We start from the raw sequence: 24,145 nt of genomic DNA, 5'->3' as shown, positions 1-24,145 counted from the left end.
GGAGAAGGGGACAAGAAATCTGCGATCCTTTAAAACTGAATGGTTCTTACTTTCTCTTCCAAATGGAAGAATTGTGTATCATGTCTGCCATTAATGTGAGGCTGGGATGGTTAAAGTTAGCCAAGAGTGAAGGGCGCCTCCCTCTGTTCCTGGACCAGGTCGTGTTCTTAAGTATTTGACCGAGTGCTCCTCTCCAATTCACATGGATGGCATTTTCCTCCTTGGGGATTTTCCAAAAGCAAAAAGCAATCATCTCAATCATTTGTCATTCAAACAGGATGAGATCTGAGGCCTGTTGTTTCAAGTTACACCAGCTGGGCAAGCAAATGTAGCTGGCATGCCGCACAAGCGCGGGGCAGGGAGGGGATCATAACACAACTTATCTTTTCCCTCTTGCTGCTTCTTTTAACTTTGTTCAGTGGGGAAAACTCTCCCCTTAATCTTGGTTGAAGCTACCCAACTGATGATTTTTCCTTCTCACTCTAAATGATCCTGGAGTCATTTTAAGTCGTAATCAGAGATTTACTTTACAATGGGGATGCCCAGGTTAGTGTTATCAAAAGCTCAAATCTGCAAGATGGCTTATTTTTGCCTCTTTCTTTCCTGCACAGGCCTATTTCTTTCTGGAAGTCTCAACGGGGCAGGAGGGAGTGGTCCTTCTGCTTTCTGCCCTTGTCCTGGTCCTGGCATCTGCTTCCTTCCCCAGGGAGTAGAAGCTCCGGAAGGGGGGAGACAAGGGCAGAGCACCATTCTCAGCTTGCCTGGCTGCCTCTTGGCTTTCCAGGCCCAGTGGGGCTGGGAGCTGGCATGCCTGTGCAGGCCTGATAGGTGGTCACTGCTGGAACCTTCTCTCCTTGTGGGCTCCTCAGAGGGGACCCCACTGCCGTCTTTACACAGAAGGACACACCTTTCTTTTGGGTTGTTTCCTGTGATCCTTTCCCCTTCATTTCTGGACACGAGGTGCTAAATCCATAGCCTCTTGTTTTTTTGAGCCTTTCATCTCTCCAGATGGCTCTGTCAGGGAATGGAGGCTGGACTGGCCTTCTCCACCGGGGGAACAGTCACTCATCCCAAGCCGGGACAAACTGGGAGATCAGCTCATCCCATCGCCAAAGGCCTTTCTGAGGGCTGCTACCTTAGCAGCTGCTTAGTTGCTGCTTCTGCCCTTTGAATTTCCTTAGGATGCAGAGAGTCTGGTATCAGACCCCCATGTAGAGTTCCCATTAGCTTTATCAAAGTGAGGCCCCAGGCCAAGTCACAGACCAACTCAGGGCCTCCGAGGTTCCCTTAAAGTTTTTGTCACTTTACTTGCGGTGGAGGGTCACACTCTCAGACCCCCCTTCCACCCCATGAATGAGGAGATTCAGCAAGATAACCTCTCTCTTCAAAGAAGTCTTGTTACCACTTTTTACCAAACTGTCCTCAATCCTTTCCCCCTTCTATATCTGTGATTTAACTGATGGTTTTTCCATTAGTCAGGAGGGGATGGGAGGGGAGAATTTAAAGAATTGTGTAATATAATTTTGGAGACTTGCTGAATTCAGAAGCTAGAGGGACAGAGTAAACCAGCAGGCCGGAGACTTAGGGAAGTCTTGCAGTTCAGATCCAAAGGTGGTCTTCTGGCAGAATCCCTGCTTGATCAGGGAAGGTCAGTCTTTTTCCTAAGGACTTAACCATCCTCGTTTAAATGCGGTTCTTCTTCCTTCTATATTTAAGGGGGGGGGGGAGTTGATCTCATTCAGCATCCTGTTATCTGTGATAGTGATGCTTCAGTAAAAATGGAGGCGGGAGAGCCCCATTCTGATGACTGTTACACAGACGTAACATTCCAGACACCCAGGTTACCATCGAGTTCTAGATTCTTCTTGCCACTGCCCCTCAGTGATTGAGGGTCTGACCTTTGGACTGTGATGTTGGCACCCTGTATAGCATAGGAGGGGGAATAAGAAGTGCCCTCCTGGATTACCCTCTGAATCCAGACTGTTTCTCTAAGAGTTTCTTCAGAATTGGAAAATTGACCTTCCAACTTGCTGAAGCATTTATTCAGGGGTCCAGGCGAGCCGTATGATTGCTTCCTGAATCAGCAACAGGCAAGAAGAGTAGATCTGACCTGGTCTCCAGAGGAGCTGGCATCACCATTGTCAGTGAAATCCAGGTGGAAGCCTCAAGGGAAGATGGGAGAGAAGAGGAAATTCATGTGAAAGAATTACTGAAGTCACAGAAGGGGCCTTGAAGAGGCTGCTCCTGCTCTCTCACTGAGACGTTCAGGTTGTCTGTCTGTCTCTCCCAGAATCTGAGTCCAGAGAACTAGGAACCTGGGTGCAGGGCAAGATGAATTTTCAGTGTCAGATGCCAAGTCTGTGTGTGTGAAGACGGATCATCCAGAAGGAACCTGTGACCTATTACAGTGGGTGAGGTACAAACATCCTGCCCATTTTCTCAGTACTGGCTGTTTTGGCCTGAATTGTGTCTTCCTACAATTCCTATGTGGACACCCATCATCGATTCCCAAGCTAATGCTAGTCATTCTCGACAGCCACGTCTTGATACTCTGGTCATCAGAAGGAGATAGGAAATCCTGCTTGATTTGCACTGTATCTGTGTATAATCTGTATGTGTGTGTGTCTGTTCCTAAATGGAAATGCTGTCATTCCCCACCCACCCAAATGTAAAGACAGAGAATGTGAAAATTTCTCCAGCCATTGGTCACTTCTCTGATGAATAATGTTAACAGTTCACATTGATATGATTCTCCCAGAATGAAACTTGATGCAAGTATAAATGTAAACATACACACTTAAAAGAGAAATTTGGATTGTATTTCTCTGTAAACTGCTTTTCATTTAACTTTACAATTGATTGTTGGACCTCATCCTCCCACCCTTGTTTTAAATATGGACTCCCTTTGGCTCAACTTCAGAGTGGTCTGTGATTTAAGTACAAAAGAATAATTCTTCCTCTCTTTATAGCCTTTTCGGGGAGGGGGGTATGTTTGTTAAGTTATTTATAGTGATAGGTTCTACAGAAATAGATGTTTTTTATTGAGACCATCAAGACCCTTAGTGCTTTAATGATTCTGCTGATTAAGTGGAAAACACATGAAGGCCTGTCAACCTGTCAAGCAGAAGAAAATGCTATCTCTCCCTAATGTAAATGGATTACATGCAGGCCTGATCTCCCACCGTATCAAGTTATGGTGTTTCATGCTCCGAAGACCAGGTGGGTATTACTTCGCACAGTTCTTATAGAATGTTGAACTTTTAAGACGAAGAACCAAATTTTAAAACTGTCATAAATCTGAGTCTGGCTTTTCAGAAGGCAAGAAAGCTATTTTTAGTGTGTCTGGATTGCAGTGTTTCCCGGTGGTAGTTGATGATGACTGCACAGTAAGAATGAAAAATGAAACTTCTGGAGATTGGATCGCTAAGGAGATTGAAAATAACACCCAGCCAGTGGAGCCTTTGGGTCACTAATTTGAATTCAGCTCAGAACAGTGATGACTACAAATTGTGCTGTCTGATGGCAGCGAAGCTTGCCGAAAATGCATTCCTCTTCCTTATCTATGTTAATTGTACCTGTGTGCTTGGGCCAGACTGGATGGCCTTAGATAGTGACCCCCTGGAGGGCAGGGATGCTGTCTGCATAATGCACTCACTCTCCATGCTCTCATTTCCATGGGTGTTGGTTGGGTGGCTGTGATGGGGGAGATGAAGGAGGACTCTTTTTGAGGTGTGAAATTGTGACTATCAAGCATCCCTGTGAGATAGGAGAGGAACGTCTCCTCCAGTTGGTACTGGGTGGCATTGGAAGTGGTTTAATCCCACACAGTGTCAAATAGTCCCCTTTGGTAGTCCTGTCAGCTCTTCTCTGAACTGTAAAGGCAGGCTCCACATTGATTTTCTTCTTTCGTGACTTCGCACCCATCCACTGGGCTCCGTCTCCATACCTACCTCTTCTACAATTTTCCTTAGTCACTTCAGCCCACCTGGGTAACCATGCTGTAATGAAGTCCACTTGTTTTGCCTGTGTTGAATATTATCCTCAACTGACACTTGTTTTTTGTGAATGTGTCCCATCTCCCCATGTAGCTGCAAACTATCTGAGGCTCAAGACTACATCTTACATCTTTCTGTAATCTCTCCCACTTACTAATACACTGTTTGCAACGGTAGGTGCTAATATTTTTAGGGTTTTATTAATAATATTGTTGAAAGACTGACTAAAAGTCCTACTTAAAAGTTGGCATAGTCTTTCATGTTCACTGTTATTATGTAAATTGTGCTATTCTCCTGCCACCACGCAGCGCCATGGAGATGGTGGCCATTGTAGTCTTGCAGGTTGTTCATTGCACAGCTCTACAGCACCTGTTCACAGAGGTTGTAGTGAGTGCCTCTGCTGACTCTGGAAACTTGAGGTCAAATAACATAGGATGAGCACTTGGAAAAAAATGCTAGTGTTATGGGAATATGTATCCCGATTATTACATTCCGAATCCTTGCCTCCACAAAGATAAGAATTAAAAGCAGAGGCATTAAGGAAGGTGCACAAGTGAGAGTAGGATTTGTTTAAAAAACGGAGAGTGGATATACATTCATGTGAGAGTGTGGGCAACCCTACACAGATAGATACCTGGCATGAGCAGGCCTGAGTTGCCTTTGAAGAGAGAGAGTGGGAGGAGGCCAGATAATGACCTACAAGAGCTGGAAGCCAAAAGGCAAAAAGGCCACTCCCCGTGTGTAACAGTCCTCTTTATGAGTAGGGGGTGGAACCCTAATTAAACATATAAGTGGGTGGAGTCTGGGTGAGGGTTATTGTGCCTGAGACTTTCTGGCAATTTCATAGAGCCTCCACGTGGCCACAGTGATGTCTGAAGCCTGATGTAGCAGAAGTGGGCGCATCGTGGGAAAGTGAGTACTGCATTGCTATACAAGGTGTGGAGTTACAGTGCAGGGCTACAGACAGAAATCATGAGAAAAATCTTCCCGCTCAACCATTCCTGCCTGATTTTTGCCCATTTCCCCTACAGCGCTACTAACCGCAATAGGTGAGGCAGGGAAGAATAAGTCGCTAAGGTGTGAGTCCTAATACACTTGTGGTTTGGGCCGAAACCAAATATGATAGGGACAACATTTTCCAGCAAGCGAGCAGTTCCACTTCTGTGCTGTCCTGCCCATCCCAAAGGGGTTTCCTCTCCCTGAAAATCTCTTTCTTTCTTTTTTTCCCCCTATTCTCAGCTCTTTAAATAGAATCTGACTTTTATCAACCCAGCTCTGGGCTTTTGAGATGCAGAATCAGGAGACTATATTGAGACAGGCAGGTCCAGAGAGTAGGAAAGACAAACAACCCAGAGCCCCGACTGCCGGCTTGGTGGGGAGGGTGAGAGAGGGTGAGAGAGGTTTGTAGAGCAGGGCAGGCTGGGAGAGAATTAGGAGAGCAGGGGACACAGTGGGTTTCAGGGAGTTCTCAGAGGAACTGGATTGCTTTGCTTGCATCTCAAGATAGATCAGTTTCTACTGCTTGTAGGTAGCCAACAACTCCAAAATCTCTGTGACTCAGCACAACAAAAATTCATTTCTTGAACAAAATCTGATGTAGGTCCTGATGACTCTCCAGTCTCGGTGACCTCCACGTCATGAGTTGGTGGCCCCAGATGCGTTGACCTTATGACTGTAATATCATAAGTGTGGCAGGGGAGGGCAGACATGGAGACCTCACAGCCACTCTTGCAGTCTTTAGTCTCCTGGAGACTTCTGTTTGCAGCCTGTAACTGGCTTCTGGCTGGCTTGGCTGCAGTGGGCTGGGGAGTTTAGTCTTCCAGGAACCTGGATGGTGAGAATTGTGTGTAGGTGAACTGTGCTAATAATATTGGCCACAGGTCTTCAGGGGCTGCTATGGTTTGAATGTGATTTGGCCCCAGATCTCTTGGAGTTTAAACCCTGAAGTCTTATGTTAAGAGTAGTAAGAGACAGAAACTCAGTGGCATTTAGAAGTGAGGGTTTTGGGAAGTGATTGGATTGGATTGGATTGGATTGTTAGGGTGGAGCCCAGTGATTGAGTCCTGGTGGCTTCATAAGGCAGAGATAGACATGTGTGTTCCCTGTCTCTTACTATGTGATATTCTGCACCATCTCGGGATGCTGCCAGCAAGAAGGCCACCCCCAGATGAGGCCCCAAGACCTTGCACGTGCAAAACTTGGAGCCACAATAAACCTCTTTATAGGTTAGTCTGCCTCAGGTATTTCATTATAGTCACAAAAAGGTTGACTAATACAGAAGTGTGCAGAAGACTTGTGGAATGGCTTCCACTTTTGGGGGTGGACGGTGTCTCTTACAGGCAAAGCCATTCTTAGCCCAGGCTACAAAGGAACCTGGAATTTATTTGGCTTGTATAGGAAAAGACAATGATATGTAATAAAGCTTCCTTAGGAGAAAAACACAATAAAGTAGTCATTATCTTAAGTGTTCTAAGAGCTGTTGATTTTTTTTTTTACCTCCATGCTCTTTCTTTTTTTTCCTTCAGTGAGAAAATATTCACAAATGCTGTTATTCCCATGACTTACTCAGAGGAAGTTTTAAATTTGATTTTATTTCCTTTGCTTCCTTGATATTCACTTTATTAGGCATCTTAAGATGGAGAAAAGGTTACAAATTCCCTTTAGTGTCATTAAAAAGGAGGCCTGTCTAGGATGACATAAATGCAATGGTCATTCATGATTCCTTTGAGCTTTATGACTCTTCCAAGCAAATAAAAAGTCTATATTGCAGATCTAGAGGAGAAATGAAGCTGGCAGGATGTGCCTAATGTGATCGCCTAGCAAGTATGCTTCAGCAGAGGACAAAAGAATGTAGAAATGCATTTAATTGTTTTGAAGAATAGGATAAATCAGGAAACTGTTCGCAGAATTTCTGCAATTTTCTCCCTAGGAACAACTGTATTGTAGGAGAGCTCATGTGATTAGTTGTGTCTTGACAACATTTTGACAGTTTCAACAGGTGGCACATACCATTACCAACAACAACAAAAACCCACAACTCCTGGTTGGCATAAATAAGAGTGAGAGAAGGCACGACTGAATACTTCAGCATGCAATTACATTTTCTGCATAATTAGTCAGAAATTGAGCATCCAAACATAGATGCATGTGTAATTAATTATGACTTATTCAAAAGCACTTGGGCTGTGACACTCTGTTCTTCATTTCCTTCAAATTAAATTACTGAAGTTTTCATTTCATTTCAAAATAATTCTCCCTGCATTATTTTTTAAAATTTCAACTAAGTTATAGGGTTGATTATAACATAAGTCATTGATACAGCAAGGCAAATGCTAGTTAGGGAAGTGTGGGTAGGGGTGACGCTGAAGGCATTAGACTGTAGGGGTCAGCAGAACCTATTCTGAAGCTGGATAGGGAAATTGAGGCTGGGGCTGGCCAGGGTAAGGAATGGAAGTTTGGTTTTTTTATGCTTTTTGTATCTTTGTCAAAGGAAGACACCATGTCAATAGGAAAAAAATACAGATAAAGTCTAGTGATTAAGGATTTTAAAACATGTTCCGTTGATATATTCCACCAACTAAGGAGTATTGTATCTGTAGCAGATTTAGAGTATGGATTCCAGACTGCATGTCTTTTCCAAGAATGCACTCATTGAACGAGGAAAGTTGAGATACAGCCCCTGGTCGTGTGTGCCGTCCTTGGCACTGCCTTTTCTCAGATTCTGTGTGGTGATACCTCTGTAACTATCTACGTTCCAGGGGCTTTGAATTGTTGCCACCCCCTTTTCTGGCATGAGCAGTCATGAAAGCTGAGCAGTTTACACCTGCTAAGACTCCTCTGGATGTGAACAGACTCCAGGCTGGTTCTTACTTTCCCGCTAAGTGTTCCTAATACTGCGGACAATTGAATTGGCATCTCTAAGGGTTTGGGGTCATATTCCAATCTCATCCTCTTTGAAAATTCCTTTTATTAAACAATTACTTATTTATTTGAGAGGCACACACACACAGGAATAAGGGAGATAGAAAGAAAGAGCCCCTGCACTTCCATCTGCTAGTTCACTCCCCAAATGCCTGCAGTGCTGGGGCTGGGTGAGATCAAAGCCAGAAGCCAGGAACTCAGTCCAGGCCTCTCACGTGGGTGGCAGGAACCCAGTTTCTTGAGCTGTCACCTGTTGCCTTCCAGGGTGCACATTTTCAGGAAGCTAAAATCGAGAGTGGAGCCAAGACTCAAACCTAGGCAATCTGATATGGGATGCAGACATCTTACCTGACTTTACCTGACTTTTTAATGGCTAGGCCAAATGCCTGCCCCCTTTGCTTTTTTGTGTCAGAAATTCATGTAGATTTTTTATTCTGTAATACATCCATGTCTGTTTTAACATAGTTTATGTAAATTGGGGCTGGTGTGGTGGTGTAGTGGGTAAAAGCTGCTGCCTGCAGTGCCCGTATCCCATATTGGCGCTGGTTCAAGTCCTGGCTGCTCCACTTCAGTTCTGGCTCTCTGCTGTGGCCTGGAAAAGCAGTAGAAGGTGGCTCAAGTCCTTGGGCCCCTGCACCCATGTGGGAGACCTGGAAGAAGCTCCTGGTTCCTGGCTTCGGATCAGCCCGGCTCCAGCGGTTGCAGCCATTTGGGGGAATGAATCAGTAGATGGGAGACCTCTCTCTGCCTCTGCGTAACTCTGCCTTTCAAATAAATAAATAAGTCTTTTAAAAAATATAAATCAAAAAACTGTGGAGAAAAAATAAAAACGATTTTGACCTAATTCATTAGTGAATGAATGAGATTATTTTATAAGTCTCTTATGTGTGGAGAATCCGGATGAGGGATGTTGTCTGGCACAGCAAACTACAGCTTTGGTAGTTGGGCAGTTTCTTTTAATTTTTCAAGAACCCAAGCTCATAACTATCTGGATGTCCATGTATCTGTGGAGTTTTCAGTTTTATGAGTTATGTCAACACTGCCCAACAGGAAGACCAGGGCAATTTTATGCAACTGTTGTTGAAATTTCAATGATTCTATCTTTTCACGGGAGCTGGTCGAGTTATTCCTGCAATATGGCTACAGATGCCCCATTTTCCCCAGCTCATTGAACACAGTGCGCAGATCAAGAGACAGATGCTTTGGATCAAAGCATTCCTGGTGAACGCAATGGCTATGGGTCTAGGCAGACTGTGCAATGGTTGTGATGCATCTTACTGTTCTCACAGTCTTGTTTATCAAGACTAGTTGATGCTATTTGTACATGTGGCTGTGCACGCCTCACCAATCAATAGCAAGTTCAGTTAAAAAAAAGTCTTATGGTCTGGTTGAAAGTTTCTTCACTAAGTAGAATGCTATGAACATCATTAAACACTTTGAAAATCGGTATGGGACTTCTTCATATAAACAGATATAGAAAACAACTGCAGGGCAAATTTCTTTATTTCTACGTGTTCTTTGAACTGTGAGGTAGAAAAAAGGATGGGGTTAACCTTAATGCCTCGGACAGTTAATTGTCTAAATGTGTGTTTTCACCCCAGGCTCAATTAGCTGTTTCTTCTCAACAGTTTGCTCCTGTGCGTTCTCCTCTGATGGCTTAACTAGAATCAGGACAGGCGTCCACCTCTGTTTTGGCACAAAGGAAACTCCCAACTGATTCATTTTGCTGCCAGATTGCTCTAGAAGCAAGTTGCCCTTCTCATCCTCAATCAAAGCCTTGGTGTTCAAGTGTCCCACTTTCTTTTTTAAAAGATGTTTTTATTTGAAAAGCAGAACAACAGAGAGAGAGAGAGAGAAAGAGAGAGGAAGAGATAGACAGATGGATCTTCCAACCACTGTTTCACTCCCAAAGTGGCTGCAGTGGGCAGAGCTGGGCCAGGCTGAAGCCAAGAGCCAGGAAATTCAGCTGAGTCTCCTACATGGGTGGCAGGAGCTCAAGCACTTGGGCCATCTTCTGCTGTCTTCCTGACTGTGTTAGGGGGAAGCTGAATTGGAAGCAGAGTAGCTGGGACTGGAACCAGCGCCCTGGTGTGATTCTGGTGTGGGATGCCAATGTCGCAAGCAGCAGCATAGCCCACTGCCCCGCAGTGCTGGCCCTGAGTCTTCCAGTCGTGGTTCTGGAGGACCTGAGGATACCCAGGGCTCTTGGACGATTCTCCTCAATTACTGGGTCAGCTCACCTTGGAGACTCTTCCACTCCTCTCTTCAGTCTTCAAGACAGCAAGTCCTCTCGACCTTTCCCCCACAGAGGACTTCTGGGAGTCCTCCTCCTTGACAGCTTACATCCATCCCCTGCACACGGCTCTGCCCTCCTACCCCTTGTTCCCTCTACTCTTTAAAGAAAAAGGGCTCATGCATTGGTTTTTCCAAGTCCCATTCTCAGGCTAGCACCATGAGTTTGGGTTTTCCTTCCATTTTGGCCAAAAAACCAAAATGGCCTTGAATATTGTTGGGAAACCAGAGAGAAAGACAAAACCTGTATACAGATTAAGATTCTAAGCTCTAATCCTGCTGCTGTACAGACTTGTCAAATTTTTTTCTATTGATTTTTAGGTGACGTTGAAGGAAACCAAGCAATTTTTGTTTTTTATTATTTATTTTTTTAAAGATTTTTAAAATTTATTTTGAAAGAGAGAGGTCTGCCATCTGTTGATTTACTTCCCAAATGGCCACAATGGCCGGGACTGGGCCATGCTGAAACCAGGAGCCAGGAGCTTCTTCCATGTCTCCCACGTGGGTGCAGGGGCCCAAGCACTTGGGCCATCCTCCACTGCTTTCCCAGGTGCATTAGCAGGGAGCTGGACTGTAAGTGAAGCAGCTGGGACTGGAACCGATATCCATATGGGATGCCAGCGTTGTAGATGGCAGTTTTACCTACCATACCACAGCGCTGGCCCCTAGACAATTTTTTAAAAAGATCTATTTATTTATTTGAAAGTCAGAGTTACACAGAGGAGAGGCAGAGAGAGAGAGAGAGAGAGAGAGAGAGAGAGAGGTCTTTCATCCCATGGTTCACTCCCCAATTGGCCGCAGCGGCTGGAGCTGCACTGATCTGAAGCCAGGAACCAGGAGCTCCTTCTGGGTCTCCCCCATAGGTGCACGGGCCCAAGGACTTGGGCCATCTTCTACTGCTTTCCCAGGCCATAGCAGAGAGCTGGATTGGAAGTGGAGCAGCCGGGTCTCGAATGAGCGCCCATATGGGATGCCGGCGCTTCAGGCCAGGGCGCTAACCTGCTGCACCACAGCGTTGGCCCCAGCAGGCAATTTTTTTAATTGAAAAATTCTTTCCATGTTCTATTAGGCCACCCTTTTCTTCATCTGTAGCAACTCTGATTTCTAGGACTTGGCTGAACACAGTCTGGAAACCTCTGGAGACAGTCATCAGAATTCCTTGGGGCTCTAAATATGTTGTCTTGGGTTCCTTTGGGAGAGGAAGACTGCTGCTCTTGCTTGCCCTGGGGTAGTTTTCTGGAAAGAGCGGGTGGTGTAGTTGCACCAGATGCTACAGTGTACCCGTTTCGCTGGACTCCATCCAAAGATATAGGGCGCCTCTCTTCTCTACATCAGAGGTTCTATATTGTAAGAGACTTAAAATTGCTAGTGGGAAGGTGTTGCTTCAGGAGAAGACTGATAGGAGGAAGGCTTCCGACTTACAGTGAGCCAAAACAAAGAGGATAGTCTGAAAACTGCTCTGAAGATACCCCGACGGGATGTGGCTCAGCCCTGGACTTTTGCGCTTCCAAAGCCAGGACTGTTAGATATCTGGATCTGGACAAGGGCGAGCTGGCACCAAGGTTTTCCTTTAATAATGAGTCCTTCACACGCTGTTGATTCAAATCAAAGGGATCCACATCAGTTTTCACATCTCACTGATTATTTTGTATATGGCGCTGCATGTTCATTTAGGCTCAAAATTGCATCCATATATTTCCTGCTTTCCATGATCTCTTTTGCTTCATTTGCTCTTCTGAAATATTTCCAATTATTTGGGTGCCCAATTGTTCGTGAAGTGGTCGCTCAAGTTTGTGCCGAAAAGGCATTTTTAGAAGAAAAGATTTATGACCACCATCATCATCATGTTATATGTTGATTTCAAAAAGACCTGATCATTTAAGCCCATTGAGATAGTAAATGATTTCTCCCCATTCCTTTTGGAAAAAATCCTTCTTTAAAATCTTTCAGTAGTTTTTCTTTTGTGGTTGGTGAGGTCTTAGCCAATGCAGCGAGAGAGCTTTGTATCAGATCGGCCTGCACTTGGGGGCTCGAATGGAGCAATTGCACCCAGGGTTAAATAAACCTTTAGCTCATAAACCGAGTGATTTCTTGCAACTGGTGTGGCAGGTACTTGTTGTTGATGGCAGTATCTATTGGAATTGAGGTTGCCATCCTGGGCTTAGGGTCTGGAGTGCCATCTTTTCTCAGGCCTGTTTCATTACCATACACAGAACACAGAGCTACCTGCCAATGACACATGCTCCCTTACTGTCTTAGAGGAAGATGGTCAGACTCTCCTTAGCTGATACCTAGAATCCATGTCATTTCAGTATTTGTCAGATCAGTTGATGCTGGACATGAGAGGAGGACCAAGGGGTGGCACTGGCCTCAAAGCTTGGATCTGGCAGCGTCCAGGGCTGCTGCTAGTGGACAGAGTGCCTTTGTGCAAACTGCCCAACACCCACTACTTCCCCAGAAAATTAGCTACAGAGACATCCCTTCTTCAGGGTGACTGCAGCCTCTGCAGAGCTGAGCTGTGGTCCAGCCCCCTGAGCTTCTCTCCGTCAGGTACCTCTGTGCAATGTTCAGATGTACCCTTGATGGGGCCCTGTCACTGCTCTTGGAAGGAGTGTTGCAAGGATGTGACAGTGACACACAGAGAAGTGGCCAGAAGCCAGATAGGCTCAAAGGAGGCGAGAAGGAAGCAGTGACAGACTTCTCTTGGAAATAGTACTGGGTGCCAACTGGGTGAGGAGGCTGAAACCAGGAATGTTGTGAACCAAGGCAATGGGCAATGGATTTTCTTCTCCACCTGACAAACTTTTTGGAATGTCAGTTTTGGAGCCTGAAAGGATACGTATGTTCCTTGTTCTCCACCCTGCCTGCTTAAAATAATAGACTCAGGTAAGTAAAACTATAAATGAGATTTGAGAATTCTTTTCTCTGTTTTCTGTGTACTCTACCTCTTTATTTTCTTCTTTCTGAATTCTTCCGATCCTTCATACCCAACCCATGGAACGAAAGTAGTCAGAAATGGTAAGCATAGTGTCTCTAATTTTTAAAGATGCAAGGACTGTACATCTTCATGGTTTCATCTCCATTGTGTTTTGCAAGCATAAAGTGCTCACTAAAACCTAAAGCTCCAGGTTTGATTTGTTGAAAACTGAATAGCTGGGAGTGAAAAACTGAATGTGCAATTTCTAAATACTCTGGATAATTGAGAAAACAATTTTGGAAAGCAAAACCGACATAGAATGCTAAAACTCTTCCAGTGTCTTGTTTCTATCCATGACCCTATGAAGCCGTCCATCAGAGCTCCTGGGAGCAGCAACCTTGACCTGTTGGTGGATCATGGCATCCTGCCTTGCCAGCAGTCTTAGTGGATGGCAGTGACTAGTGAAAGGATGAAAAGGAGGTAATGGGAAGGTGAAGGAGGAAACACTGGGGGCCTGGCTAATTCACCCAGGAGGGAGCTACCGAATGACAGGACTGACATGTCATGCTGATGGGTATTTCAGAATTTGTATGGTAAGTCTATAGTTGTGTAGAACTTAGCATTCTGGGCAGCATAGTGTTCTACATGGCTGAGGATAAGCTTCTCAGGTATGAAACTTGTTTATGCTAATCATTTTGGGCAAAACTATTTGAAAATGTTTTCTAGACTAAGTAGACACGTTCAAAGTATCCATCAAGCTCATTATTAACTTGCCTTTCTTTGACAATATTTACTTTGCATAACAAATTACTCCAAGCCTTCAAGACTTAAAAGAACAAACATTAATTATCCCCCAGTTTGTGACTTAGCTCAGCCTCTTTGCCTCAGGGTCTCACCTAAGGCTGTGGTTAAGTTGTTGGCTAGGACATGTCTCGTCTGAAGGTTCAGCTGAGGTGGGGCAGAGATCCACTGCCAAGCATGCGCAAGTGGTTGTTGGCAGGTCCTGATCCCTTGTCACAAAGGCCTTTGTGTAGAGCAACTTGTGACAAGGTGTAGGGTAGCCCCAGAGCACGTGATTCAAGAGAGAGTGTGCCTCCGATGAAAGCCACTCTAACCTAACCTGAGAAGTGACAGTTTCTTTTTTATTCATTAGAAGTGAGTCCTTTAGTCCAGCCCACACTCCAGGGGAGAGGGTCACACAAGGGTATGAAAACAGAGGCAGAAGTTGTCTTGGAGTCGACCAAACACAGGCCCTTCATAGCTAGGTTTATTTGGATCACCTGCTGCCTCATTGCTTGGAATAGGGATGGAAAAAAAAAAATCCTCTCTACTGGGGATTGATTGGAAACTTGGGGAGTGTTAGCCAGTCTAGTCCTGAAATATAAACCTTTTGGAGATGTGGGGACACAAACCCAAACTTAACCCTAGAGCCAAGGCCACCCAACAACTCTCACTCAGTCTGACGCAGAGCCACCTCAGTTTACCTGTGACTGATGAATGAGGAAAATGTGCACTTGCTGCCATAAGGCGCTGAGGTTTGAAGCAGTGTGTTATGCAACGTTAATGCAGCAATAGCTGCCTGATACAAAATAATATTCTGGTAGATGGAATAATGCAGCCTTCCTTTGCCGAAGTGATTGAGGGTCTTGGACTGGACAGATTATCCTGGATTATTAAAATGAGCCCAGCATAATCATGAGCCTCTCATGGGTGGGAGGCAGGAGGCCAGGGGAGGAGAAGGAGATGTGTCAACGGAGCAGAGGTGGAGAGATCTGAGCAGGAGCCAAGAAATGTGGACAGCACGGAGGGATGGTTAAAGGAGAGCTTCTGCAGCGAAAGCAGTATTGTGGACACCTCGATGTCAGCCCTGGAAGATTCGTTTTGGACATCTGACCTCCAAAGCCGCAAGACAATAAGGCTGTACTTGACACCACTAGGTGTGGGACTTAGTTATAGCAGCAATAGGAAGTGAATAAACACATATTAAGATTAAATGGATACTTATTATTTCTCTCCCTGCTGCACAGGAATATTTATATTTGGAGAATACATTACAAAAATCATCCTGCTAATGTATTCAGGGAGTAGCCATTTTTGAAGTCAATCACCTAAGTATATTTCCATTAACTTTTCATTTAATATGATGGAACAATCAAGACAGTAGCATTATTTTTAAAGCAGATTGTGAAATATCATCCCAAGGGAGAATAAAAATGTAATACACAGTAAGTCCTTTAGAATTTATATTAATAAGATATGGATAAGGTGGGCTAAAACTTGTCCAAATTAATGAAATATTAAAAATAAGAGGTATTTTATAAGAAATGCAGATGTTTTCCTGTTAAGTAATGTAATTACATAAATGAACAGCTAGAGGAGGTCCTAGCTCCTGATGATTTAAATATGTATCTGCCCATGCTCTGCCTACAGAGATTTATGTCTAGAAAAGACAAAAAGTGTGGGGCCAGCACTGTGGCGCAGTGGGCTAAAGCCCCGGCTGAAGTGCCGGCATCCCATATGGGCACTGGATCTAGTCCTGGTTGCCGCTCCTCTTCCGATCCAGCTCTCTGCTGTGGCCTGGGAAAGCAGTAGAAGATGGTCCAAGTCCTTAGGCCCCTACACTCACGTGGGAGACCTGGAAGAAGCTCCTGGCTCTTGGCTTCAGATCAGCGCAGCTTCAGCCATTGCGGCCATTTGGGGAGTGAACCAGCGGATGGAAGACCTCTCTCTCTGTCTCTACCTCTCTCTGTAATTGTCTTTTTTTTTTTTTTTTTTTTTTTTTTTTTTTTTTTTGACAGGCAGAGTGGGCAGTGAGAGAGAAAGACAGAGAGAAAGGTCTTCCTTTGCCATTGGTTCACCCTCCAATGGCTGTACCGCGCTGATCCGATGGCAGGAGCCAGGTGCTTCTCCTGGTCTTCCATGGGGTGCAGGGCCCAAACACTTGGGCCATCCTCCACTGCACTCCCTGGCCATAGCAGAGAGCTGGCCTGGAAGAGGGGCAACCGGGACAGAATCCGGTGCCCCGACAGGGACTAGAACCCGGTGTGCCGGCGCTGCAAGGCAGAGGATTAGCCTAGTGAGCCGCGGCGCCAGCTTGTAAGTCTGTCTTTCAAATAAATAAAATAAGTATTTTTAAAAAAAAAAAAAAAGACGAAAATGGCTAGAAGTTGGGGAAATCTGCTTTTTTTGTTTGTTTCTTTTTTGAAAGGCAGGAACATGAGTGCCCTCCTGCTGGTTCATTCCCCCAGGTGCCTTCGGTGGTGAGGGCTGGGCTGAGCTAGGTGGATTTGCACTTTGGGAAGAAGCAGCAATCAGAGGCAGGTCTGGGACTCAAACCCCAGCGCCCCAGTATGGATGCAGACATCTTGACCTCTGCACCAAACACCAGCCCTTCAACATTTACCGTTTCCTATAGGAGAGTAGAAAAAAGGTGGAGTCATGGTTCTGACTTCCAGGGGATTAGGAGATAAAACAAAACGAAATTATTGAACAGGAAAATGGCATAGCTTGAGACTGGTTGGTGACCATGGGAGTATCTTGGGTCAGGACCCAGAAGTCAATCACACATAATTTTTGGAGGTGCACGATGATTCAGGTACGTTCACGTAGGAGGATTGGAAGCCAGGTGGTAAGTTCAGCCTGGGAAGAGGCAGGTGTGAGAAACTGCAGTGGAAAAACAAGAAACATGACAAAAATCTAGCAAGGAGCTGTGGTTCCAGCATCGTGTCCCACCCCAAGCTATCTAAGCGCGTGGCATCTGCGCGGTCACGCTAAAAAGAGGTACAGTGTCTAGATGCACTACCTGACCAGATGAGCACTCGCTGCTGGACAGGAGGTGCTCTCCAAATGGGCAGGAAGTAGGACTGTTTCGGATCCCCGACTTGAGGTGGCACTGTGGGGCTGAGGGAAAGCTCCCTTGTTCCCAGCATCAGGTATGCTTCCTGTACCCGAGGTATTTCTGGGGGTGGTGTTGCTCTGTCTCTTAGCCCTCGGGCCCCACCCCTAATATGTGACAAGTGCACCCAGGGAAAATGAGGGGCTGGACAGGGACAACTGTGAGCAGGACATTCTTTGCTGGCTGTTTCTGAACAAGCTCCCGGCTACTGGACCAAGGTCACAGAGGTCACCGGGAGGGGCAAGATGAGAACCCGGAACCTCCAAATCCAAGCCCTTGTGGGACCCCAGTCTTTTCCTGTCTAAATATAAAATGGAAGTAATTACTGATCAAACGAGCCACTGAGATGAATAATGAAAAGCTAATAATTGTTTTCCTTCCCCTTTAAAGAAACACACCACACTCAGACGCCCATTTACAGATATTTTCAGTTAAAATGTCACATAATATTTGTTATATCAGCAGGAGAATGGAAATCGAGTTGGCAGTGAAGCATTGCAGTGACAACTGTTACCTTGGAAACTGTAGTAAGCAATCATAATTACAATTAGCAAGACTCCCACTAAGTATACATAAATATTCGTGTGCCAGAGACGAGTGCCACGGAGATCAGACAGCAGAGTAAACCGCGGGGCCACTGTGTCTTTCTCTTTGACATGTCCTTGTAAGATTCTACAGTTCGGCTAGGAGACATCGCAACTTCTTTGAATGTAGGTGACTCCACTTCCTTATGTGCCGGGTTTGGGGTTTGTAGCATAATGACATTCGACATACAGCAGATTACAGTGACCCTTCGTTGAAGTACAGCCAGTCTTGAATGGACTTTTAAACAAAGCCTGATCTCAGAAGAAAATCAGGCAACTGTGAAGGATAAATGGTGCTGTAGCACAGGGAGAGGGGGCTCTGCGGGAGAGTGTTGAGACATGGCAGGAACAGGGAAAACACGCGAGTTAATCATCCTCTGCGACTTGGCTCTTGGTTCTTCATTACTGACATGGAAATGCTCCCTTGGATTCAGACTTTCCTGTCAAATTGAAAGAAGTCCGAGGAAGAGTGGGTGAGTGATTTGTTCTCACGGGGACACACCAGAAATGGCCTGCGCTTCGTGAATTCTTTTGTGAGCAGGGGAGAAAGGCCGTTAAGTCAGGAGTGCGTGTGTGAGCCTGTGTTTCTGTACACTTGTGGGAACAAAGCTTTGATGGTAAACATATCTTCAGAGCAAAACCATTGTTATCTTCAGGGCCACAGGGCACGCCAAAAACTCTATTCTCCTGTACACAGTGGAGTTTTCTGTTCGGCTTGTCTGAGCATGTTGGCTGCCTGGGGCTCTCCAGATAAACACGTGTTGTGAGTGGTTGCCATGATGTGAAGGGCAACGAGGGGAAAGAAATGTTGACATCCTTCCTCTGAGAGCAGAGGTCCTGACCTGCGCTTGAAAGAAGGCTGCTAAAGTGAGTACAAAAAAAAAAAAAGTGACCTTGGAAAGACACTGAAATAATTGGAAGAACCATTTCAGACAGTGGCATTCTGTGTGGAGAGAATGGGGGAGGGATGGTGGAAGCGGGGACGCTGGACACCCAGCAAGCTGTCCCCCTGTCTGTAGACAACACGGAGGCCTGCGCTTCTGTGTCCCGTAGGAGCTCTTGTTCGCTAGCTACGAAGGCAGGCACAGTGCCCCGCTCTGTCCTCTGAGTTCTGAGCTCATGCCTGCTGTCTGGATGGTGCTGCTCCTCAGGAGCGGTAGTACATGCTGGGACAAAAGGCAGTCGGAACGCTTCGCCTCCTCCTTCCAAGGTCCCCAAACCTCATCACTCCAGGTCACCTGCTTCAGAGACTAAAAGGTGACTGGCACTGTGCAGGGCCCCATCAATCACAACCGTGTTACCAAAGCATGTTAAGTTCCCCCAAATCACAATTCAATCCAGGGTAGGGAAATAAATGTGCTTAAAATAGTTAAAATGAGAGCTTCATCTGTTTACTTTCTGCTGCGACTGGAAATGCAATTGTTTCTTTGAAGCCGGACTCTGTTCTAGGTTCTTTAGGAGAGAAAAAAAAAAAAAAAAAAAAAGATGCCAAGGGTTTCTTCTTTTAACACAATAGTTCACAGTCTTGTTGGGAAGAGGGGTTATTACACTCAAACTTGTAGTAATGCGGGTGGTGCGGACATATTGAGCTCCATGGAGTTCAGCCGGGGGTGGGGGGGCGGAGAATAGTAAGGATTGAGATTGCTGGGAAAGCCTTCAAGGTGAGGGCCCTGGCCCAGTGGGGGACTTGTAGAGACAGACAGTGTGTGTGGAGGGGGACAGAGGTTAGGGCCACAGAGTGCCACGAAGACGCTTGTTTGGGAAACTAGCCAGGGGGCTAGAACAGAACTTGTGTCTGCCATCTTGTTGAGTTCACAGGTCAAGGCAGATGAGACCCCAGACAAGACCTCCAGGCTTTGACTGGTTTCCAAAGCAGCTCCACTTCTGGCCTCACCAATGTGACCCTCTCAACAGCTCTTTTATCCTGACTTCCTTGTTATTTTCCTTTCCTACCTCTCCTTCATTAACATAAGACTACAGAGAGTCTACAGATATATCACCATGACCAGATCTTCAATAAGAGTCCCAAGATAATGTAAGAGTCTGAATCATCTGGAAAATAACAGTCGACTGCCATAGTTAAGGCTCTCCTATGTCCCTAGTACTTTGCCATTTTTTAAAACAAGTTTATTAGAGAAATAGGTCCATGTACTAAAAAAAAGGAAAGAATCACAAGTTAATGATGAACATGAACAGCCTTTCAACCCTTGCTTCTCCATCCCAGTCTCATTCTCCTCTAGGTTCAGGCCTTGTAATAATTACCTCCATACTTCTAAGTAATACACTTCCATTTCCTGATTTTATTTAAAAAAAAAAAAACCTTAGACAATATATGTTGACTCTCAGTCATGAAAGACAAGGACTTAACTCCCTTATACCCCCACCTTTCTACTCTTAAAGTATTTGATCTTTACATTTTTTAAAAGATTTATTTATTTATTTGAAACGCAGAAATAGAGAGTAGGAGAGAACTAGAGAGAGAGGTCTTTCATCTGCTCATTCACTCCCCAAATGGCTGCAATGGCCAGGGCTGGGCCAGGACAAAACCAGGGGCCAGGAGCTTCTTCCAGGTCTCCCATGTGGGTGCAGGGGCCCCAAGCACTTGGGCCATGTTCTGCTGCTTTCCCAGGTGCATTAGCAGGGAGCTGGATTGGAAGTGGAGCAGCCAGGACTTGAACTGGCCCCCATATAGGATGCCGGCACTGCAGTCAGAGGCTTAACCTTTTACACCATAGTGCCGGCTATGTTATTTTTGAGCTATTTTACTAGATAATGTTGCGACAGCACCATAATCCTATTTTCATTTTATACTCTTTATCACGTATCTCTGAACCATTCCTCCCCTGACAACTCCCACAAGTCTCAGCCATGTCTTAACTTTTTCATTAATGGTTAACATTTCCATCTGTCCTAAAACCATAATTAACTCTTACAAGCTTTTGTTATAGACTATATATAGATACAGTCTTTGAAATCCAAAGACTGCATTTTCATTATTATAACTCTGTGAATATTGTTCTCTGAAGCCAAGTTGTATGTTAGGAGTACATTTCCTCCTTTATGATCCTAATGAAATGTCCCCTTGGGCCACTGACGATGCAATTGTAGCTTTGAGGTCAAAAGTTGTTCCTGCTGTTATGTTTGCAATAATTGCTTAAACTCTAGGATGCTTCATAATCAAACCATGCATTTCTCAAACGTCTTTTGACTCGTTGCTGTTGCCTTTCCCCCTGGGTTCTAATGGGCTCATGCTGCTCATTCATATTTGAAAGTAAAGGACAAAGTAGCTAATAGGGATTTCCTTGCCCCATGGAGGAGGGTCTTCCGCTTGATCACTGTGTACAGGCAGTTTGGGGGGTACATCACACTGGCAGGCTTTGCCCTGCGGTGAGCAGGCTGGCAGCCTCTCCTTGAGTCAAAATGAGGACTTATCTCAGGACAAAAGCATCCAATGCAGAATATCCACTTCTTCCAATCAATGGTTCACCTACTTTCCTTAAACAGGAACTTTCTAGAATTTTTGTTGGGGATAAATGCTGGACTGCCTATAGCAGGAGGCTGGAGGAAGGGAGGTGGAGCTCCCCAATGCGGCCGTTTTGCATGCAGACATTCAAAGAGTCCTCCTAAAAGCTGAACATTTTAATAAGCCCCTCTGTCTTCCGTGACTGCTCTAAGCTTGGGGCTTTGCAGGGGCTGCTCCGGGCAGATCAGCTTCCATCTTCTCTGCGGTCTCCTGGGTCGGGTATTTTAAGTCGTGATTCCATGTCTGTTTCATCCATCAGCAGGGACCCATCCACTTTCTAGTTTCAGAAGTCTGGCGAAATTTCTTATGTGTCAATCCAATAGACAATGTTGTGTCCCCCAGAAACCTCATATGTTGAAATCCTAACCCGCCGTGTGATAGTGTTAGGAGTGAAGCATGCATCTGTGGGAAGATGCACAGATCACGAATGGAACCTTCCCAAATGGGGTCAGTACTCTTGTAATGAAAGTCATGCCAGAGAGCTGTCTTGGAGTCTTTCCGCCTTGTAGGGATACGAGAAGTGAACAATAGGAAACCTGGAAGAAAACCCTTATCATACCCCAACTCTGCTGGCACCCTGATCTTGGACTTTCAGAACCGTGAGAAATAAATTGCTGTTGTTTCTAAGTCACTCAGTCTATGGTACCTTCTTGTAGTAGCCATAAGTAAGACAATCAGTTACCCACTTTCATGTCCTATGCCAGGTTTCAGAAGGTGAACAGGGCCTAGGCTCACTGCCACCTCTGTCTGACAGCTCAGACCCTGGTAGTAGAATGCAAAATTCTTTTGCACCAAAATAAACCTATCTTGTTTATTTTCTATTTAGTTGAGAGGCAGAAAGAGAGGGAGAGAGAGAACCCTTTTGCATTGTTGGTGGAATTGTAGAATGCTGTGAAAAACAGTACAGGAATGATGACTCTTTAAAAACTTGAAAATCGAACTACCATATGATCCAGCAAACTCATTTCTTCTTCTACTTCTTTTTTCTTTTTAAGATTTATTTTATTTATTTGAAAGACAGAGTTATAGAGAGAGGTAGAGACAGAGAGACAGAGAGAGGGAGAGAGAGGTCTTCCATCTGCTGGTTTACTCCCTAAATGACCTCAATAGCCAGAACTGAGCTAATCTGAAGCCAGGAACCAGGAGCTTCTTCCGGGTCTCCCACGTGGGTGCAGGGGCCCAAGGACTTGGGCCATCTTCTACTGCTTTCCCAGGCCGTAGCAGAGAGCTGGATTAGAAGTGAAGCAGCCAGGCCTTGAACCAGCACCCATACGGGATATGGGCGCTTTAGGCCAGGGCTTTAACCCACTGCGCCACAGCACCGGCCCGGAGCAAACCCATTTCTTGGTATTTAGCCAAAAAATTTGCAGAGAGTATCAAAGACATATATTTGTATGCTCCTGTTTGTAGCAACAGAATTCACAATACCCAAGTGGTGGGAGCAACCCAGATGCCCATGAACTGGAGAATGGCTAAGCAAAATGTGATGTATACCTACAATAGAATACTCTCTAGCTTTAACAAGGAATGAGGTTCATGGATGAACCTCAAGGACATTAAAAAAGCAGTTAAAAGCAGTTAAAAAGCTGTGAGAGCTGTATGACTGTTTATGTGAAGAATGTACAGTGAAACTCATAGATATGAGAGGTAGAATGATGGTTGCCAGGGGCAGGGATGAGTGTTTACTGGGCACAAAATTTCAGTTGTAGAAGATTCTGGAAATGTGTTTCACAACAATGTGAACAATCTAAACTGTAAATTTATGGAAAATTTTATGATGTGTTTTTTCACTACAATAAAAAGTCCTTAGTTCCGGCCCCTGTTATTTAGCTTTCTCTATATAATTTCTTTTTAATGTGAGCTTTAAATGGTATTCTTTGACTTGTGCATATTGTGTAAACGATAGTTGATGAGCTTATGCCTTAGTGGTTAAGACTATCTCCAGGTGATTCTGTGACATAGCCAGAGCTGAGAGTCGCTCAGGTTTCCCACACGTCCCTTCCTTCTAGGCTTCCACAGTCGTGTCACAGCTTTTCATTTAAAGATTTATTTTTATTTATTTGAAAGACAGAGTTAAAGATAGAGAGGGAGAGAGAGGAAGAGAGGGAGAGAGAGAAAGAGAGTATCTTCCATCTGTTGGTTGATTCCCCAAATAGCTGAATGGCCAGGGGTGGGACAGGCTGAAGCCAGGAACTTAGAACTCCATTCAGATCTCACATGTGGGTGGCAGGGGCCCAAGCACTTGGACCATCTTCTGCTGGTTTCCCAGATGCATTAGCAGGGAGCTGGATCAGAAGACCAGCCAGGACTTGGACTGGTGCCCATATGGTTTACTGCTATTGCAGGCAGTGGCTTAACCTGCTGTGCCACATCTCCGGCTCCAGAGCTCTCATCATTATGTACGTGTTGAACATGCTTCATTCAGCTTTCCCCAAACTCTGTCTACTGAGTCCTCTATAAATCCACAGGGGAATCTTGGCAAAAGTTCCACTTTGTGTCACTTTCTCCACCCTTGAAAAGCCATCAATAGGGGCGGGTGTTGTGGCACAGCGGGTTAAGCTACATGTTAAGATGCTGGCAAGGTGCCAGTTTGAGGCTTGGCTTCTCTATTTCCCACCTATCTTCTTGCTAATGCACCCAGGAGGCGGTAGATGATGGCCCAACTGGGAGACCTGACTCCTGACTTCTGCCTGGCCCGGTCCTGGCTGTTGCAGGATTTGGGGAGTGAACCAGGGGATTGGAGATCTCTCTCTCTCTCTCCCTCTCTCTCTCTCTGTCAGTTTGTCTTTCAAGAAGATAAAAAATAAACATTAAACATTAATGAAAAGTCATCAATAGTTATTTTCCATTGCATCAAATTCAAGAAATAGTGAATTGATTTGAGTTCCAGATGGGTCATTTACCAGTTACATGACTTTGTTAAGCAATTTAAAGGGATAACATACTTGTTGGATCTTTGCAGGTGTCTGATGATCATCCTTCCATTCTTCCTTCATCCATCTGGTAGCCTGTTCCTGC

At 45.1% G+C, this 24,145-nt stretch overlaps 1 long non-coding RNA gene across 7 annotated transcripts in view; it reads left to right on the top strand.

Moving 5' to 3' along the window:
• Positions 1-24,145, top strand: part of LOC127492735 (uncharacterized) — a 161,153-nt gene that overhangs the window by 7,549 nt on the left and 129,459 nt on the right. For 5 of the 7 annotated variants that reach the window (XR_011382155.1, XR_011382151.1, XR_011382154.1 and 2 more), the window contains exon 1: positions 11,207-13,094. The exons of 1 other annotated variant lie outside the window; for it this stretch is intronic. This is a non-coding gene — a long non-coding RNA (uncharacterized lncRNA). Of the gene's footprint in view, positions 1-2,669; positions 3,220-11,206; positions 13,095-24,145 lie in introns of those variants that run through there. One more of the 7 variants, XR_011382157.1, reaches the window with a different exon arrangement.

The sequence above is a fragment of the Oryctolagus cuniculus genome, chromosome 14 (genome assembly GCF_964237555.1).
Source record: "Oryctolagus cuniculus chromosome 14, mOryCun1.1, whole genome shotgun sequence".
Classification (NCBI taxonomy): domain Eukaryota; kingdom Metazoa; phylum Chordata; class Mammalia; order Lagomorpha; family Leporidae; genus Oryctolagus; species Oryctolagus cuniculus.
This window is presented reverse-complemented; position numbering and strand designations above follow the sequence as displayed.